The sequence below is a fragment of the Hyperolius riggenbachi genome, chromosome 1, assembly GCF_040937935.1.
Source record: "Hyperolius riggenbachi isolate aHypRig1 chromosome 1, aHypRig1.pri, whole genome shotgun sequence".
NCBI lineage: Eukaryota > Metazoa > Chordata > Amphibia > Anura > Hyperoliidae > Hyperolius > Hyperolius riggenbachi.
The window spans coordinates 344,397,274-344,415,070 of record NC_090646.1 but is presented as its reverse complement, the minus strand read 5'-3'; the positions used below and the strand labels follow the sequence as shown (position 1 = coordinate 344,415,070).

The window sequence follows — 17,797 nt, the reverse complement described above, 5'->3', positions numbered from 1 at the left end:
GGATAATATCCACAGTCAGCGTGCAACGCGCACGCTGATGCAGAGGAGATCGCGCACAAGCGCTCTACGAGAAACAGGGATTTCCCCAAATAGTGGAGAAGCGGAAACAGACACAAGAGGGAGTTGTGGAGCACAGAGAACCATGCCTCTGTGCGACCCACAAATCCCAATGTACAATGGCTGCGTGGTGCAAACACGGCACAGCGCGTAACCTGCGCAACTCAGAAAAGAGCAAGGACAGAGTGGGTGAATATCCGCCAATCTAGTCGCCACCCAGCGATGGCGGACAATCAAGAGCAGGACAGATAGAACGAGAGAGCTAATCACAAGAACCGCGATAGCAGACAGATAAACAGCACAGGGCGAAACAGCAGGAAAGGAATAAAGGAACACACGGTAAAATAGACAACGTAAGGAAAATAACAAACGCTAGCTAAATGCGAACTCCGCACTCATTCGCAACAGAGAACGCGTTTAACCGCTTTACCCCCGCCCGTTCGAATTTCTCCGTCCCTTTTTCCATCCTTTAACCCCCAGGGATGGAGAAATCCGTACTTTCCGTGCTCCCACCGCTGCCCGCGCTCCCGCTCGTAAACACGCCGCCCGCCGGTAGTAAACACGCCGCCGCCCACTCGCCCAGAGATCAATGAACAGGAAAATCCATTCCCGTTCGTTGATCTAAGCCCCGCAATGATCCGCTGCTCTCCGATGGGCAGCGCGATCATTGTAAAAAAAACCACTCACAGCCTCCTGGTACTTCCTGCGAGCGTCCGGAAGGACCGCAGGTCGCAATAAACAAAAAGTTACTGTTGCCATCTTGTGGCCAAATAGTAAAACTACACCCTAAGCATTTTTTACATAGAAATAAATTAGTGTTACACAAAAAAATTAACTCATTACCTCCCACACTTCCCATTTTTTTTTTGTAATTAAAAAAAAAATTATAAAATTTACAATTAAAAAAAATACATAAATAGTTACCTTAGGGATGGAACTTTGTAAATGTTTATGTCAGGAGGGTACAACACTGTTACTTTATAAACTATGGGCTTATAATTAGGGATGGACACAAAACTGAAAAAAATGCATCTTTATTTCCAAATAAAATATTGGCGCCAAACATTGTGATAGGGACATAATTTAAACGGTTTTATAACCGGGACAAAAGGGCAAATACATTTCATGGGTTTTAATTACGGTAGCATGCATTATTTAAAAACTATAATGGCCGAAAACTGAAAAATAATTAATTTTTTTCTCACATTTTTCCTATTTTCCCATTAAAACACATTTAGAATAAAATAATTCTTGGCATAATGTTCCACCTAAAGAAAGCCTAATTGGTGGCGGAAAAAACAAGATATAGTTCATTTAATTGCGATAAGTAATGATAAAGTTATAGATGAATGAATGGAAGGAGCGCTGAAAGGTGAAAATTGCTCTGGTGGTCAGGGGGTAAAACCCCTCAGTGGTGAAGTGGTTAAGACACGATCACCGTGCGTTAGTCGCCCAGTGACAAGCGTGCCACCCTAACTAGTAACAAGTAATACAAAGGAACACAAACAGACAGAGACAGACAGAATGAACGCTTGCGACAGCAAGCGATCAACACAGACAAACAGATAATGTAAACGCTTGCTAATCGGTTGCCTTACACCAGGCAACAGCAGGCGTTAACACAGGACAAGACAGACAGATGAGTGCAGCCAGTAGCCTCCGCGGCTATGGTCTACACTCCAGGAACACAAGCAAGGAGGATCCACTGCCGCTACCGCTAGGGCGAATGCGATCCACAAGCAACAAGACTGGAGGACCCACCGTCAGCCACCGCTGGAGACAGTGCGATCGCGAGGTACAAGACGAGACAAGGTATGGTGATACAAATGATACAGTGATCAATGCTAGAAGGAGCGCACTAGACGCCACTCCAATAATAACTAAACTACGACAATGTAACAATCAGTGTAACACAGAGAGGATCTGATTACCGGTGATCTGCAGTATCACTGGGAATACAGATATATACCAGATTATTGAAGATCTGCAGTATCACCGATAATCAGATATATACGCTAACTTCTGGACACCTGAGTAGAGTGAGAGTGTTTGGTGCAACAGTAATACTTTGAGGACTGAGCCTCAGGAACAAGTTCCGTACAGCAAGGAGTATTGTACAAATACAGATTCCTTCCGTAGACCTGGACTCTCCCGGGGGAGGAGTCAGGCTGAAGATAGGAAGGACAGAACGGGAGTGACACCCTGGAGGGGGTGTCACTAACAGATCTAGGAACTGCCTCTAACAGTAAGGTCAGTTCTCGAGGTCGGACAAGCCAGGTCGAAAACACATGGACAGATAAAGTACAGATTCAGAAGGCAGAGGCGGAGTCTAAAGTACAGGCAGGGTTCGGCAACAGGGTATCAGAAATATCGAGGTACAAAATCAGGAGGCAGATGCAGAGTCTAAGGACGAGCCGGGGTTCGGCAACAGAGTATCAGAATGACAAGGTACAGGATCAGAGTTCAGAAGAATAGTCAGGCAGGCAGAAGGTCATAACAGATAATCACAATCAAACTAGTACTTTAGACTATCAATAGAATCTAGCTAAGTGTAGGATTACAGCTCCAGCTGGTCCCGGCACACTTTAGGATCTGACTCAGGTCTGAGTGCTACCACGTAGTGATCGCAACGGCAGACAACCAGCAAATGCCCAGCCACCAGTATATATACACACAGACATTCTCCAGCACCTCCCTAAGTGCTGGACCAATGGGAAAGAGCAGAGTCGTCAGCTGACCGACCGGGTCAGCTGACCTTTTTCTGGCTGCCATATAGGTTCTGCCTCTCCGCGCGCACGCGCGTCATTCTGAACCTAGAGGGACTATGAGTCCCAGCCACACCGACACTGCTCCGCAATGTCTCTGCGGTCCCATGCGCAGGGTTGGTCGCACCGCTCACAGCACACGCGGCAGCCTCCCCGCGCAGGGACAGAGTGTCAGCAACGGGGCCATGCGCGCTAACTGCCGCGTCAGACGCGGCGGTTTTTCCGCGTTCCGCCCTGCTCTCCATAGAAGCAGTCGCCCCACGCTGGGCAGAGGCGGCTGCTTTTCCACGTTTCATCACAGTACCCCCCGAGGAGTGGACTCCAGACAGCTCCTTCCAGGCTTTTCTGGATGTAAAGTGTGGAACTCCCTCTTTAATTTATCAGCATGCATGCGGCTCTCAGGTACCCACATTCTTTCCTCAATACCATACCCCTTCCAGTGCACTAGATATTGTACTGAGTTCTGCACTATACATGAGTCCAAAGTTTTTTCTACTTCATACTCAGGTTGACTATCCACCATCACAGGAGGAGGAGGAGTAGGACCCACATGGACTGCAGGTTTGAGCAGGGACACGTGAAAAGACCTTACCCCACGCATGCTGGCTGGAAGATCAATGGCATAAGTAACGTTATTGATCTTTTTGGCTACCGGGAATGGACCCACAAACCTGGGACCAAGCTTGTCTGAGGTTTGTCTAAGGGTCAAGTGACGTGTGGACACCCAAACCAAGTCTCCTGGCTGGAACCTCCACTCTAACGAACATCTCTTGTCAGCTTGACCCTTTTGACTCTGAAATGCCCTTTCCAAATTACTCTTTACCGTCCACCAAATATCTTTAAATGCCCTCTGCCAAGCCTCCAGAGTTGGAAACAGAGTAGAGGCTACTGGCAAAGGGGAGAATTTGGGCGATCTCCCTGTCACAATCTTGAACGGAGAAAACCCAGAAGAAGAACTCTTCAAATTATTCTGTGCGAATTCTGCGAAGGGCAGAAATTTTACCCAGTCATTCTGTGCCTCTGCAACGTAACATCTTAAGAACTGCTCCAAAGACTGATTGATCCGCTCAGTCTGCCCGTTGGTCTGTGGGTGGTAGCCCGACGAAAATGACAGCTTCATGCCCATTTGGTGGCAAAATGCCCTCCAGAATCTAGAGACAAATTGGACTCCCCGATCTGACACTATGTTTTCCGGAATGCCATGCAGCCGGAAAACGTGGACTATGAACAAGTCGGCCAATTCCTGGGCAGAGGGGAGTCCTTTCAAGGGCACGAAATGGGCCATCTTGCTGAAGAGGTCGACTACCACCCAAATGACCGACATGCCTTCTGACCTGGGAAGCTCACCCACAAAATCCATGGACAGGTGGGTCCACGGTTCACTTGGGGCGGGCAAAGGCTGCAAGGTACCGACAGGTGCCAGCCGGGAGGGCTTGCTTTTTGCACATATTGCACATTCCCTAACAAATTCCTTGCAATCTGCCGACAAGGAAGGCCACCAGGCACACCTGGCCACGAGATCTTGTGTTCTGGATGCCCCAGGATGTCCAGCATTCTTGTGCACAGCCAGCACCAATTTTTGTGGGACAATAGTCTCTGGGACGGAGGGCTGTGCTGTCTCTGGCTCAAAGCACCTGGACAAAGCATCCGCCTTAATATTTTTGCTACCTGGAGTATAAGTAATAATAAATCTGAATCTAGAGAAAAATAACGACCATCGAGCCTGACGGGGGCTCAACCTCTTAGCCCCCTCGATGTATTCCAGGTTCTTGTGATCAGTGTAAACCGTGATCGTATGTTCAGCTCCTTCTAACCAATGTCGCCATTCTTCAAAAGCCAATTTAATGGCCAGGAGCTCCCTGTTGCCAATATCGTAGTTTCTCTCTGCTGGGGAGAACCTACGAGAGAAGTAGGCACATGGGTGCATTCGACCCTGCAAGCCTGATCGCTGAGACAGCACAGCCCCCACCCCGACCTCTGAGGCATCTACCTCAACAACAAAGGGGAATGAAGTGTCCACATGTCTAAGGATAGGTGCTGAACAGAACAAATCCTTCAGGGTGGAGAATGCCTGAAGAGCTTCAGAAGACCAGTGCGTAGTATCTGCCCCTTTTTTAGTGAGACTGGTGAGGGGTGCAATGACCGTGGAGTACCCCTTAATGAACCTTCTATAGTAGTTTTCGAAGCCCAAAAAACGCTGAAGAGACTTCAACCCAACCGGCTGAGGCCAATCCAGAACAGCGGAAACCTTGGCAGGGTCCATAGACAGGCCCGAGGTGGAAATAATGTACCCCAGAAAGGTGACAGATGTTACTTCAAATATACATTTCTCCAATTTAGCGTAAAGTGAGTTCCGTCTCAGTTTGTCCAGCACGAATCTCACATGGGTCCTATGCTCAGAGAGGTTGTTGAAGAAAATAAGTATATCATCAAGATACACGAGAACGAATCTCCCCAACACCTCCCTGAAGACCTCATTGATGAGCTCTTGGAAAACGGCGGGGGCATTACATAACCCGAAGGGCATCATCAGGTATTCGTAATGCCTGTCGGGTGTATTAAAGGCCGTTTTTCACTCATCGCCCTTCCTAATTCGTATCAGGTTGTACGCACCCCGTAAATCTAACTTCGAAAAGATCTTAGCGTTGGTGACCTGCGTGAATAAGTCGTCTATCAGGGGCAACGGATAGCGGTTCTTCACCGTAATTTTATTCAGGCCCCGGTAATCAATGCAGGGCCGCAGGCCTCCGTCTTTTTTCTTAACAAAAAAGAAACCAGCCCCAGCAGGTGACCGGGACGGGCGAATGAAGCCCTTGGCCAAATTTTCACGAATGTATTCTTGCATGGCCAATTTTTCAGGCCCAGACAAATTGTACAAATGGCCCCAGGGGGGCATACAACCTGAACGGAGATCAATGGGACAATCGAACGGGCGATGTGGGGGTAACTTGTCTGCTGCTTTGGGACAAAATACGTCAGCATATTCCAAATATTGTTCTGGCACACCCTTCACATGAATCCTGGTTTGACCCAAAGTCACCTTCCCTAAACACTGCTGAAAGCATCGAGCCGAGCAGCCTGTTAACTGACCCGTGGCCCAATCGATGTGTGGAGAATGGAGGTGCAACCATGGCATGCCAAGGATAATAGTGGAGGTTGTCATATGTAGCACAAAGAACTGCAATCTATCTCTGTGCAGCACCCCTATAGTGACTCCCACCTCTGGTGTCTGTGATAACGGGTGATTCCTCTGCAGGGGGGAATCATCCACTGCTGTAACCTGGACGGGTGGTTTTACCGGGGTGAGTGAAATACCCAACTTTTTAGCAAACTCAAAGTCCATAAAATTAGCTGCAGAGCCAGAATCAACAAAAGCTTCAGTGACCTCAGTCTTATCTTCCCATGTAACAATACAAGGAAGAAGCAACCGTTTATCTTCTAGGGGTAAGAGTCGGGCGCCTGGGGTGTTACCCCCTACAACTCATAGGCGGTAGCGTTTCCCGGCTTATTAGGGCAGTTTCGTACTCTATGCCCCCCTTCAGTGCAATACAGACACAGCTGTTCGGTCATTCTCCGTCTTCGCTCCACCTGGGTCAGTTTTGACTGACCAATCTGCATCGGCTCGGGTGGAGGCAAGACAGGAGAAGATGAGACCGTAGGAGGTGGAGTCACTGGGGCTGTGGCGTAAGACACCATTCTGACACGGGCACTACCCCTGGTCTGTTTTTGGTAGCGCAGCCTGCGGTCGATTCGGATGGCCGCTGAGATGGCCTCATCGACTGTTCTGGGCTCGGGCTGACTTAGCATCAGATCAGAGACCTCATCGGACAGCCCTGACAAAAAACAATCTAACAGGGCATAAGTGTCCCACCTGGCCGTAACTGACCACCTCCTAAATTCAGCCGCGTAATCTTCGACCGGACCTTTGCCTTGACGCAAAAGCTTGAGCTTCCGCTCAGAAGTCGAGGCAAGGTCCGGATCGTCGTAAATTACTGCCATAGCGTTAAAGAATTCCTCTACAGAGGTAAGAGCTTTGTCTCCGGTGGGCATGCTATACGCCCAAGTCTGGGAGTCGTCAGACAACAAAGTTTTAATAAACGTGACCCTCTGGGTCTGAAGATTGGGGTCTCAACTCAAAATAGGACAACACTCTACTCCTAAGATTCCGGAAGTCAGATCTGTGGCCAGAAAATCTTTCAGGTACAGGCATCCGTATGTCAGAGCTAGAAGGGGATCGCACATGATCCACTGATGTCTGGAGGGTTTGTACAGACCCTGATAGGGCATCAATACGAGTTCTGTGGGTGCCCAGTATTTGATTGATGTTGTCCACCGAAGCGGCAAGTACATCCAGACGATCAGTGTTTGCGTCCATTTTGTATTTGGTCTGCCGTTCTGTAACGATCGGTGTAACACAGAGAGGATCTGATTACCGGTGATCTGCAGTATCACTGGGAATACAGATATATACCAGATTATTGATGATCTGCAGTATCACCGATAATCAGATATATACGCTAACCTCTGGACACCTGAGTAGAGTGAGAGTGTTTGGTGCAACAGTAATACTTTGAGGACTGAGCCTCAGGAACAAGTTCCGTACAGCAAGGAGTACTGTACAAATACAGATTCCTTCCATAGACCTGGACTCTCCCGGGGGAGGAGTCAGGCTGAAGATAGGAAGGACAGAACGGGAGTGACACCCTGGAGGGGGTGTCACTAACAGATCTAGGAACTGCCTCTAACAGTAAGGTCAGTTCTCGAGGTCGGACAAGCCAGGTCGAAAACACATGGACAGATAAAGTACAGATTCAGAAGGCAGAGGCGGAGTCTAAAGTACAGGCAGGGTTCGGCAACAGGGTATCAGAAATATCGAGGTACAAAATCAGGAGGCAGATGCAGAGTCTAAGGACGAGCCGAGGTTCGGCAACAGAGTATCAGAATGGCAAGGTACAGAATCAGAGTTCAGAAGAATAGTCAGGCAGGCAGAAGGTCATAACAGATAATCACAATCAAACTAGTACTTTAGACTATCAATAGAATCTAGCTAAGTGTAGGATTACAGCTCCAGCTGGTCCCAGCACACTTTAGGATCTGACTCAGGTCTGAGTGCTACCACGTAGTGATCGCAACGGCAGACAACCAGCAAATGCCCAGCCACCAGTATATATACACACAGACATTCTCCAGCACCTCCCTAAGTGCTGGACCAATGGGAAGGAGCAGAGTCGTCAGCTGACCGACCGGGTCAGCTGACCTTTTTTTGGCTGCCATATAGGTTCTGCCTCTCCGCGCGCACGCGCGTCATTCTGAACCTAGAGGGACTATGAGTCCCAGCCACAACGACACTGCTCCGCAATGTCTCTGCGGTCCCATGCGCGGGGTTGGTCACACCGCTCACAGCACACGCGGCGGCCACCCCGCGCAGGGACAGAGTGTCAGCAATGGGGCCATGCGCGCTAACCGCCGCGTCAGACGCGGCGGTTTTTCCGCGTTCCGCCCTGCTCTCCATAGAAGCAGCCGCCCCACGCTGAGCAGAGGCGGCTGCTTCTCCGCGTTTCATCACAGACAACCACCGATCAAAGCAACCGGGGAATATCGTTTACCGGGACAGGGGCTCGGAGCACCAGCCTTAGCTGTAGCTATGCAGAGCAATGAAGTGAACAGGAAGCAGACTTTTAACCTGGCAGCATTCACTGAAGGGGGATATGCAAATCCTGGCACAACTGAATGGTAATGAGACCGATCAGGAGCTGCAGGCAAACTGACAGAACCAGGGCTTAGATCCATGGGCAACAAAATACAACTTGCAGAAATAGAATTACAACTGAGCAGAACAGCTTGACCGCAGAAACATCGCGGCCAGCAGCATAAGCCACAAACATGATCATGACCGGACATGATCCTGACAGTACCCCCCCCCCCCCTTAAAAGCGGCTTCCAGATGCTTTTCAGAACTGACACTTTCAGCAGAATGATCTGACTGATGACACATGAAGGTCGGAGTAGCCCAACAAAGTGTACTTCCAGGATTGGGCCAACCAGGACAGAACCAAACTGAACCAGAACCCCTAAGACCATGCCCATCAGAACAGCAAGCTCCAGTGTGACACCCGTCAGACCCGCGACCTCCAGAACAATGCTTACAGAAACCCTTGGCATGAGACCCACAGTCCCCTAGGCAATGTCCAAAGAACCTGAACCTTCCAAAGCCACGCCCACCAGAACGTTTTTTTCCAAAACAACACTCATTATTGGACCAGTCCAAGGTACCAAGGCAAGATTCCTCAGAGATCTCCCAGAACACTTTGAAGCTCCAAAGAGACCCTAAGTGAAGGGAACATCCCTGAAGGTCACAGGCTAATCTGTTAGGACCCCCTATGGAACTCAGAGAAACTCCCAGGCCAGACACATGGAGGCAACTGTCTTGATCAGAGTTTTCAGGAATCAGAACTGTATCAGGCATGTGGTATTAGCGACACCATCTGGACTAAGCACCACCAGAGGAACATCAGGGCACACCAACACACAGGGCACATCTGGGCAACCTGGGTCACGGAAAGCGTCTGGGCACACTGGTACGAGAGTAACCTGAGGGCAGGCTGGGGAACCATGGACCTCTGAAACTGTCACAGCCAGACCAGAACCAGAGCAGGGCAAGGAACCTACATGACCAGCAGACTCAACCACTGGATTTCCACAGAGTGACTCAGAATCAGACTTCGGAGTCACCGATTCAACTAGGACACAAGATAAGGCATTTTCAAAGACATTAGCAGGACAGGACATTTTCTCAGGCATATGTAGGTTTTCTGTGACTTTTTCAGCATTTAACAGAGACTCACCATTGTCTACACTGGACTGAAGCTCCAAAAGAGCTGCCAACGCGGACAGGATTATAGCAATGCCCACTGAGGTGGGCAGCACTTCTGAAGGACCTGGTGGGCAGGGAAGACACCCTGGGGTCTTTGCCACACAAGACAGGGAATCAGAACTCTCCATGTTACAGGGCTTGACCTCTGAAACATCTAGAGGACAGAGCTGGAGTTCAATGGATGTGTTTACAACAGACTGGGATTCAACCTTGTCAATCAGACCAGGTTGCATACAAGTTGACTCCACAGAGGAGTTTGCTGAAACAGACAATGATTCCTTGTTCATTGTTTCAGAGAACAAGGAATCATGGGTACTGTTCTTACTAGACAGTAATTCCAAGACGGCTGAAAAACAGGTAAATAACACTGCAGTACCAACAGAAATCAGGAGGGCTTCAGTACCCTCTGCTGGAGATTTGAAATGAGGCAATGCATAGGATGTATCCTTAGCTTCAGTTTCACTGGAGAGCATTATTGAGCTATGCATGGTACAGGGCGAGATCTCAGGAACATTTACTGGACAAGGTAAGTGCTCAGAAGCTTCAATTTTGCTGGGAGATAGCATTAAGTTATCCATGGTACAGGGCAGAATCACAGAAACGTTTACTGGGCAAGGCAGGGATTCAGAAATTTCGGTTTTGCTGGGAAACAACATTGAATCATCCATGGTACAGGGCGGAATAACAGGAGCATTTACTGGACAAGGCAAGGGTTCCACAACTTCAGGTTCACATAACTGCTGCTCAGACAGCGTTGCTGACGCATAAGAGTCAAGGCGCAAAATTTGTGAATCCGAAATCGCAATCGATTGCGAAACTGGACATTCACACCTGACTAGGTCTGAGCATACATACTGAACAATATTTGTAGATGGAGCTGATACATGGATAGAATGCAATTCAGACAAAATCGTTTCCCAAACGTAAGTCATTGGGTTCACCCAGTCTTGATCACACTCACCAGTTTCAATTAACGTGCAAACAGAGTCAATACAAGCCTTTACAAACACTTCATTTTTCCCGATATAGAAATCGCAGAACGATCTCCAATCGGTATCCAACTCTTTAATCAGACTCCCGATTTCCCATGGTGCAAAGGGAGGTTCCCACATACTTGTATCAGGGAAACATTCATACGGATCTGTGACGGGAACATAGACAGATTTTCTCACACCTATAACCGGTTCAGCACCGCAGTGCCGAAAATCTCATGTATCCGAGCCACGTTAACCTCCCATTCATTCGCCTATAACTTTATTGCTACTTATCACAATGAATTGATCTATATCTTGTTTTTTCCGCCACTAATTAGGCTTTCTTTGGGTAGTACATTTTGCTAAGAATTATTTTTTTCTAAATCCATTTTAACAGGAATATTGAGAAAGAAATGAAAAAAATTCATTATTTCTCAGTTTTTGGCCATTATAGTTTGAAATTAATATACGCTACCGTAATTAAAACCCATGTATTTTATTTGCCCATCTGTCCCGGTTATTACACCATTTAAACGATGTCCCTATCACAATTTATGATGCCGATATTTCATTTAGAAATAAAGGTGCATTTTTTCAATTTGCGTCCATCACTATTTATAAGCTTATAATTTGAAATAATATAATAACATACTCTCTTGACATGCATATTTAAAAAGTTTAGACCCTTGGGTAACTATTTATGTTTTTTTTTTTTTATTATTGTATTTTTTTTTTTTTTTATTAAAAATGTATGTGGGTAATTTTTGGTTTTGGGAGGGAATGTATGTGGGTGCAGTGAAAAAAGTCCTGGATGCGAATGATCTCGCATCCAGGAACCAAAAAGCAGAGGAAAAGTTTCCTGGGGGCAGAAATACCGCGCTCTCTGGATAGAAAGCGTCAGTATTTCTGCGGGGAAATTAGATCGGTGAATGGGAATTACATTCCCATTCACTGATCGGGCTAGCGGCGGGCTGCGGGTGCACGCGCGGGAGCGCGCGCACCATGCAGCGGGAGCAGCAGTGCCTATCTGGACGAGGAAGCTCGTACAGATAGGCTGAACTGGTTAATATACCAAATGATTCTGCCAACTCTGGGATCCACACATGCGTTATGACATTCAACTGTATTTAGAATCTCAGACTGAAAAACTTCTTTAGATTTCACAGGAATAAACTTTTCAGTAGCTGTTGCTATGGGCAACGGATTTTTTAGCTGGGAAGCCTTTCTAGACCTTTTACGTTTAGATTTAGCAGCTTTTGATGGATGCTTTTTGGATGAAGGCGAACTGTTAAAGAGACACTGAAGCGAAAAAAAAATGATGATATTATGATTTGTATGTGTAGCACAGCTAAGAAATAAAACATTAAGATCAGATACATCAGTGTAATTGTTTCCAGTACAGGAAGAGTTTAGAAACTCCAGTTGTTATCTCTATGCAAACAAGCCATTAAGCTCTCCGACTAAGTTAGTCCTGGAGAGGGCTGTTATCTGACTTTTATTATCTCAACTGTTCCTGGACTATTTACTTTTCCTCTGCTAGAGGAGAGGTCATTACTTCACAGACTGCTCTGAAAGACTCATTTTGAATGCTGAGTGTTGTGTAATGTGCACATATTATAGAATGATGCAATGTTAGAAAATGTTAGAAAATGTTAGAAAAAACACTATATACCTGAAAATAAAAGTATGAGAATATTTTCTTTGCTGCTAATCTTCTAGTAATTATTCATAGTACACAACCAATTCACTATATCATATTTTTTTTTTCGCTTCAGTGTCTCTTTAATGCAAGTCTTAGCAGGCTGAGAGATTTTGCACAGAGTAGATGGAACAGCAGATTGAGCTGCCGACAACAACTCGTTAAGGGGGTATGGTAATTGTGATATTCTCAGCCAATTATAAATTACAAAGTCCAAGAATTCCAGGAGTGTTTGACCCAGGGTGGTATGATCTAACACATCATAAGCCCACCTTAACAATTCACCCTCAAAAAGAATGTAGACCATTTGGTGGGCCCAGGTAGACACTGGGGTGGCTTGGAATTCAGGGTTTCGCTAAAAGTTTAGGGCACTCAGACAAAAATTAATCTGCTGTTTCAGGTTCAAGATAAATTTCTTAAAGGTACAAGAACCAAAATGAACAATGTCATATTTGCTGGAAGGTTCCTCCACCTTGGGGATTTGTTTGTGGCTCTGCATAATGTGAGGCTTGCGGGATAATCTCCACAGTCAGCGTGCAACGCGCACGCTGATGCAGAGGAGATCGCGCACAAACGCTCTACGAGAAACAGGGATTTCTCCAAATATAGTGGAGAAGTGGAAACAGACACAAGAGGGAGTTGTGGAGCACAGAGAACCATGCCTCTGTGCGACCCACAAATCCCAATGTACAATGGCTGCGCGGTGCAAACACAGCACAGCGCGTAACCTGCGCAACTCAGAAAAGAGCAAGGACAGACTGGGTGAATATCCGCCAATCTAGTCGTCACTCATCGACGGCGGACAATCAAGAGCAGGACAGATAGAACGAGAGAGCTAATCGCAAGAATCGCGATAGCAGACAGATAAACAGCACAGGGCGAAACAGCAGGAAAGGAATAAAGGAACACACAGTAAAATAGACAACGTAAGGAAAATAACAAACGCTAGCTAAATGCACACTCCGCACTCATTCGCAACAGAGAACGTGTTTAAGACACGATCACTGCGCGTTAGTCACCCAGTGACAAGCGTGCCACCCTAACTAGTAACAAGTAATACAAAGGAACACAAACAGACAGAGACAGACAGAATGAACGCTTGCGACAGCAAGCGATCAACACAGACAAACAGATAATGTAAACGCTTGCTAATCGGTTGCCTTACACCAGGCAACAGCAGGCGTTAACACAGGACAAGACAGACAGATGAGTGCAGCCAGTAGCCACCGCGGCTATGGTCTACACTCCAGGAACACAAGCAAGGAGGATACACTGCCGCTACCGCTAGGTCGAATGCAATCCACAAGGAACAAGACTCAGGACCCACCATCAGCCACCGCTGGAGACAGTGCGATCGCGAGGTACAAGACAACACAAGGCATGGTGATACAAATGATACAGATCAATGCTAGAAGGAGCGCGCTAGACGCCACTCCAAAAATAACTAGACTACGACAACCACCGATCAAGGCAACCGGGGAATATCGTTTACCGGAACAGGGGCTCGTAGCACCAGCCTTAGCTGTAGCTATGAAGTGAACAGGAAGCAGACTTTTAACCTGGCAGCATTCACTGAAGGGAGATATGCAAATCCTGGCACAACTGAATGGTAATGAGACTGATCAGGAGCTGCAGGCAGACTGACAGAACCAGGGCTTAGATCCATGGGCAACAAAATACAACTTGCAGAAATAGAATTACAACTGAGCAGAACAGCTTGATCGCAGAAACATCACGGCCAGCAGGATAAGCCACAAACATGATCATGACATGACATAACGTGAAAAAGTAGCGTTTTCAGTAGGGTGTGTTTTTGGTGCGTTTTGCGTTTTTTATAGGCTGATGCGTTTTTCATGCGTTTTGTCTGCATTTTAATGTGTTTGCGGTTCGCTAATGTAAAACGCATATGTGTTTTGTATGCATTTTTTGAAATGTATGCAAATACTAGGAAGACAACAGGAAGTGGAAACACATCGGAGATCTTTACTTTTTAATTAAAAACGCATAAAAAATGCATGAAAAACGCAACACATATGCATTACCATAGACTTTCATTATGTGCGTTTTGGCAGCCAGCCTGCATATTATGCAACACTACCAGCATTTGCGGAACACATACTGTACAAACACAGTGAAATGCGCTTCTTCTGCGGCCCATAGACTAACATTGCTGCATAAAACGCAGCTTTTCAATCTACTCTAGCGTTTCTGCAATGTGTGCACCCAGCCTAATGCTTATGAACAATGACCTTAACAAAAGCAGTTCTTCAAATGTTGTTCTGGGTTCTTTTGTGGCCTCTTGGATGAGTTGTTGTTGTGCTCTTGGGATAATGTGTGTAGGCTAATCATTCCTGGGAAGATTCAAACATGTTCTGTTTTCTCCATTTGTGGATAATGGATCTGTGGATAATGGTTTCCCCATACCTCCATGGCAACACAACGGGTATTGGTCCCGCCCCCAATACCCCATAGGACAGTATATTTATAAGTGTTTGACAGTCCCCCTTCCAGGTGTCTTTTTTTCCTGGTCCCTCACCTCACAGGACAGGCAGGTTTTATTCCTGCAAAACTTTTTATTTTTCCCCCCTTATCGGTCGCATCATGTGGCCTTAGACTGCAGGCAGCCTCCCCTGCTAAGACCACCAAACAGGTTCTAAATGGGCCTAACGGTGGGTACCCCGTTCTGCTGATCTTGGGGGTAAGTGCATGCCTATCCGCGCAGTTGGCAGTTTGCTAGCCAAAAGATACTAATGGTGTCGATATGGTGCAGTGGAACGGAATAGGCATATGCATATAAGCCTGTGGACATACCGTGCTAATAGCGCGGGCGGGGTGAGCGTCCTCTTTCCTCTAGTTTTCCTTGTAGTGTCCGGAAGTGGTCTGAGCGTGCGTCTCACCCATTTGGTAATGTCGGGTAGAGCGCTGGAACGCAAGGAAGGACGCGTAGGCGCATGACGTCACCAACTCTGGCGCCGATTGGCTATTGAGCTGGACAGGAAGCAGGAAGAGGAGAGCGGCGCGCACAGCGTATTTAAACTGCTCAGTCTTGAGCTGAAGTGTCTAAAGACTGGACGCACAGCGGAAATCCGGAGGACCAGGGGGAATTACACCTGCAGGACATAGAATTCTCGTTACACACAGGTCATACCATGTCACCTAGCAATACCTGTCAGTTGTTTACTGATTCCCTTCTTTAAACAGCTCTGCCTATTTTTCGCTTACTGTCTGCTATCTGTTTTCCTCTTGCAGCTGTTATTGGCTGCTGTACTATGGACGCTCGCAGACCCTACACAGATCAGCGCTATGATAATAGGTAAGGGGGGTTTAAGGTAGGTTAAAAAAAAAAAAAACAGGAGTGCTGATTTTCTGCCATTTTTTATCTCTCTTCTATCTGGACAGCTCAAGATATCGGAATAAAAGACGGGCATCAAAGTCACCGCCGAGGAATCGGTCAAGAGACAAGTCTCAAGAGAGATCGCATAGGAGGAGATCAAAACACAATAAATCGCACAAAAGACAGAAGTCTCGCTCAAAATCTCCACCACAGCACGCAAAAGGAAAGCTTTGCTGGGCTTGTGCACGACCGGTAGTGCCGGGGAAGTTGGTTTGTGCGGACTGCTTCCGGGATCTCGGAAAGGATAACATTGCTGAGCCAGTGGATGTTTCAGACATGATACATAAGGCAGTACAAGAGTCTATGCATGACTATATAAGCAATTTACCGAAATCATCAGCACAGTCAAGCAAAGGGGAACAGCCATCCACTTCAGCAGCAGCAGTTTCCAAAAACGAGCTGGAAGTAGGTTTTGATTTCGCCCTCGTGGAGCCATTTGTAACAGCAGTGAGGGAAGCAATCAATTGGGTAGACATGGAGACGGAGGAAACGTCTAAGAAACCCCAGAAAAGTTACTACAAGCATTTAGCAAAGACTAGAACTACCTTTCCAGTAATGGACGAAATACAAGAATTGATTAATGAAGAATGGCAGCGTACAGAAAAGGGGCCACCATTGGCGAATAGAATGTCAAAACTTTATCCATTGCCGGAGGAAAACGCAAAGCCACTCGATACGGCACCAGTGGTAGATGCGTCAGTCCTTCGACTCGCTAAGCATGTGACGCTGCCGTTAGAGGACTCAATAGCATTTAAGGATCCATTAGACAGGAAACTAGATCTGGATTTAAAGAAGATATACACAGGGTGCGGAGGCGCATGTAAGTCGGCTGTCGCCCTTACCTCAGTGGCGAAAGCAATAAGGGCATGGACCGATAACATACATCAGGAAATCCTGGACGATGTGAGTAAGGAAGAGCTAATCAACTCTCTAGAAGACTTTAGAGTTTCAGTGGACTTTATAGGCGAAGCAGCCATAGATGTTATCAGATCGTCTGCAAGATCAATGCTGACTTCAGTAACGGCAAAAAGAGCCCTTTGGCTGAAATCATGGGTAGCCGATCCGGCTTCCCGTCTTCTGTGGTGCAAGATTCCTTTTGACGGGAAATCCCTTTTTGGCGAAAAAATTGATGCTGCAATCACCAGGGTAACAGGCGGGAAGTCGGGTCTAATCCCGCAAGATAGACGACTGGCTAGGCAGTTTACATCGTCTCAAGGGGCCCCTTCACAATCAAAATATCGCAACATCAGAAATTTTAGGCCAACGAGAGGTTTCAGAAAGAACTGGAATGTGGGCCAAACTAATTATCAGAGAGGAAACAAGCAAAAGACATCTGCCCCAGTGCAGTCAGCTAAGAAGTCTTTTTGACGGTTACCAAGTCCAAAAATGTCCGGTAGGGGCGAGATTGAAGTATTTCGCTCACAAATGGAGGGATCACATTCAATCTCCATGGGTGATAAGAACAATCACTACAGGGCATTTTTGGAGCTTTACAAGAGAACCTCCCGAAAACAACTTCAGAAAGACGAAAATTCCAAAGCTGAAAGAGAAGTGACAATTACTCGAAACCTACTTGGAGGGGTTGATACAGAAGCAGGCGATAGTACCAGTGCCAGCCAATCAGAGAAGAAAGGGTTTCTATTCCACCCTATTCTTTGTACAGAAGAAATCAGGGGACTGGCGTCCAGTCCTGGACCTGAAGAACCTGAACTCATATATACGTTTGGAAAAATTCAAAATGGAATCTTTAAATACAATCATAGCAACCATAAAACAGGGCGACTTCTTACTGTCCGTCGACTTGGAGGACGCTTATCTGCACATCCCTATACAACAGTCCCTTCAGAAGTATCTCAGATTTGCAGTGGGAAAGAGACACTTTCAGTTTGTATGCCTCCCCTTCGGGATTTGCACTGCACCCAGAACCTTTACGAAAGTCCTTATAGAAATCATTGCACTGGTAAGATTGCATTCAGTGAGATGTCATCATTATCTGGACGATATATTACTGCTGGCAGACTCAGAACAGGATAT

General features: G+C 46.8%; 1 protein-coding gene across 3 annotated transcripts in view; it reads left to right on the top strand.

Moving 5' to 3' along the window:
* The window catches only part of KISS1R (KISS1 receptor), a 221,993-nt gene that overhangs the window by 128,199 nt on the left and 75,997 nt on the right, over positions 1–17,797 (top strand). The window lies entirely within an intron of this gene.